This window comes from Cynoglossus semilaevis, chromosome 4 (genome assembly GCF_000523025.1).
Source record: "Cynoglossus semilaevis isolate Cse_v1.0 chromosome 4, Cse_v1.0, whole genome shotgun sequence".
In the NCBI taxonomy this organism is placed as follows: domain Eukaryota; kingdom Metazoa; phylum Chordata; class Actinopteri; order Pleuronectiformes; family Cynoglossidae; genus Cynoglossus; species Cynoglossus semilaevis.
Genome location: NC_024310.1, coordinates 18185573 through 18189255, shown reverse-complemented (window position 1 = coordinate 18189255; position 3683 = coordinate 18185573). Strand labels below are relative to the sequence as shown.

Here is a 3683-nt window from a genome sequence, read left to right as displayed (position 1 = left end):
TGACTTTCAACGTCCCAGTATGTTTTAGAAATTACTTTGGGATATAGCATTGGTGTTGAATATTCGTTTAGTGATTTTGAAAAACAAAATAATTTACCAAAACCCACGAGGCCTTTTGTAGGACTACCTAGTGTCACTGAACTTCTGGGCATGAAACTTTATCAGAAACATGTGAGTTGTTTTGAACTTAAAGCAACACACGACCCGGAAACCGGTTTTCAGTGATTAATATCAATTACAGTTTCCTCTGATGTGGTATCTCTCTGTTGTTCATTTCCCTTTCCTGCCTTTGCTACAATCTGTTACAAGACTGAATAGACTGAATATATGTGATATTAAAAATGTGATCCTCGGAGATCGGATCTTGGACTTATTATCAAGATGTTGACTACCGAGTTAAATATGGTTTATTCTGCCTTTGTAGTCACTGCAGAAGTCCCCTAACTGCTGATAAATAAATCATGCTCTTTGATGGCCACGCCAGCAAGCCGTCACACTATATATTGTTCCGTATGTAACGCCCCTGATAAACTCCTTCACCACATCATTAAACGGGTGAAGGAGTGGTAGTTGATGCATTTTAGGTTAATTATCTTTCTGGGGCAGGGGTAATTACCGACGCTGACAAAGTTTATTGCTCGGCTGCATATGTGTATTTTAAAGAACAACAGAATCCAGTTCTACTGATATCCAACTAGTAGTTTGATGCAATGTGGTGTTGATAGTAAAAAAAAAAAGTTGAATTTAGAGGCCATTTTTACATTTAAACATTTAAATTAGAAATTAGAAAAAAAATATAAAAAATTATTAAATAAAAAAAATTAGATTATGTCAAAAATAACATATTACTAATGTTAAATATTGTGTGAAAATGAATCAGATTGACCAGTAGACTAAGGCATTGTGTCTGGGTTTGGATTGAAAAACACAATAATTACTTTGTCAAATAATCGCAATTAATCGTAAAATCATAATCGGAGCTACCCTGTGGTTTTTCACATTAAATATTTCAATCTTTCGACAGCCCTCATTTAAAAACATAACACTGTCCAAAAGAAACAACAAATATTGATAGTTGTTAAAATTATACATTTTTTTGAATGGTAATTTAAGTAAAAGATACAATCGAAATTCTTAGCCCAATGTTACCACTTGGGAGTGTGCCAAAAATTGGTACAGCAAAAGGTTAGTGTGACCCTTCTGTTTCATTCTGAGTAATCGTCCTCATATTCGCCTGCATGTGTTGAGTACACATTTCACTGGTTTGACGTAGCTTCAGAGGAGCAGCTGCACGCTCGCCGCTGCACTTTGCAAATGACACAAATTGGGACACATTCAAAGATTTTTATCTTCACCTCGGTTCGAACCGATATTTACGCTCAATTGTGACAACATGGTGAGGTTGTGTTCTTTGTGCTGCTAAACCTCAAATGTGTTGAATTACTAACATTGTTATGATATCATCAGTAGAGTCTTATAAGGACAGACCGGACGGCAACAGAAGATAAAGTTGAAGAGTTGTTTTTCTATTTATCATTTTATTGGCACATTAGCCAACACGTGTTATGTGGGTCGTGACATTTACACGTGTGTAAGGACGTTTACATACTGGTTCTTCACACTGTGTTGACAATCAATGTCCACACAAGCATAGCTAAACCAGTGTGGGGGACTTGTTTTTATTATAGTCATTGATTCCCATCTGTGATATTAATTGATAAAACTCTAACTATAATTTTATTTCTAAGTTCAAACTAAGTACTGAATGCCAAAATACCTTCCACCTTTAGAGGACCTCCAAAACGTCCTCACAAAACCACATGTCCTCTTGAAGAGATTGTGTTGACAATTAATGTCCACACAAGCATAGCTAAACCAGACCACACACAGACAGTTTCAGAGGTTTATTTCTTTCGTGGGTTGGCCTCATTTAGCCAGTTCCAACCTTTGAGACATTCTCTGTATTTATCATTTTAACATTGAAATGACATTCCACCTACAGACAAACCATGTGGTTTGATATACCAATGTGATTCTGGTCAATAGAAGTGTCAAGACCTGAGAGCCACTGAGTCACAGATGCCATCATCAAAACACCATGTGGTACATAATACTTGTGTAGACTGTAGAAATACTGTCTCTGGTCAATTCCTGTCAGACGTCGTACGCCACATATTTCAATTTAAGTTCTAACTTCGCCTAAAATTCATCAGAAATTCTTGACCTCAATTGATGAACATTGCTGTTATGGCTGTCAAAAAAAAAAAAAAAGGGTTCAAATGAACTCACATTCATGAGCTCTTTGAAATGAAGTACCCAAAAGACACGTGACTCTTATGGTCTGTGATTCAGCACAGCTCATCTTGTACCAATACGTTTGTCGATAGCATCCACCCACCTTAATGGAACCTTCCTCTACACTGTACTCGGGGGCCCTCACTTCCTTTTTAGTGTCCTTCTCATTTCCCCTATCTGAGTTGACACTGCGCTTCAGAAGCGGAACTAGATTCAACATAAAAAAAGAAAAAAGAAAAAAGTATTGTTTGCCCCGCGATGGAAGCGACTGAATTCCAGGTGTAGCTGAACAACAGCTCATCTTTCAGGCCGTCTTTTGAAACTGCGAGTGGTTGACGTACAGTACGACCCAAATCTTGCTTTTCTTTGCTCACCTGCAGCGGTGACACCGTCATCACCCGCACTTTCATCTGCGACACGAAGGGAAAAAAAAAAAAAACAAAAAACTGCAACAACATTGTGGTTGTAGACCCTTTTAAGTGCAAGCAGCACTATTTTTGATTTGATGGTAAATGTCACAGGGCACGTTTACTTCGGAGAGAGTACGCAGACACAGGCACCCACAGACACCAGGGGAACTTACATGAGTGGATGACAACAACTGTGGGTTTTATTAACAATATTTGTCCGTTGAAGACCAGTAGTCTTTCCATTATGACTTTTTCCAAACCCACTTCAGACTGTGTGAAAACAAGTCCAGTCACGTGTTACAGAGCAGAAAATACAGAACGAAATACGCCTTAATAGACCCAGTGGAAAAGGACATGGAAGAAACATAAAGCAGAAGAACAGACAGCTCTGACCTATAACACATGGTTTCCTATCTTACAGCTTATCTCCTCGCATGCCTTGGTTTTTTTTTTTACTTAAACGGCAGAATGTGTAGATTTCCTTGCCATACAATGACATGAAGATTTAAGTCCGCACTTGTCATATATCAGCAGTCAAAGACAGATTGAGGTCACCTTTGTTTGCCGTTGTATTGTTGGGAAATCCTCTGTACTTGTGTGAAGTAGTACAAACAGTCTGCACTCTTCAAACACGTGAATCACAGGCGCTGACAGCCGAGCTTAGCAGCGGAACAGTGAAAAGTATTAAGTTAAATGGCAACAAAGGACAAACGCGTATTTTTCAAAACTCGTCCGGTTACTAAATGAAAAGCTTTTGTGTTTTGAAAAGGTTTGGTTTTTTTTTCCTCCAAAGCTTTTAGCTTCCCTCCTTTTTTTAAGACAGCTTATCTAATGTGGTGCTGCCACCTGCTGGAGAAAAGTCAGCAGAACAAGAGAAAATCTAAAATAAAAGTGTGGGGGGAATCAAATACTGAAATTGGGATGAAACTTACATCACTAATATTTGATTGCATAACAACATAGCAAAGAAATCTCAAC

The 3683-nt window shown here is 38.1% G+C and overlaps 1 long non-coding RNA gene across 1 annotated transcript; it reads left to right on the top strand.

The window, feature by feature from the left end:
- The first annotated feature begins 1493 nt into the window (after positions 1-1493).
- Positions 1494-1759, top strand: LOC112486943 (uncharacterized). The gene is made up of 2 exons (XR_003049557.1): positions 1494-1623; positions 1664-1759. It is a non-coding gene; the product is annotated as an uncharacterized LOC112486943 (long non-coding RNA).
- The last annotated feature ends 1924 nt before the right edge of the window (positions 1760-3683 follow it).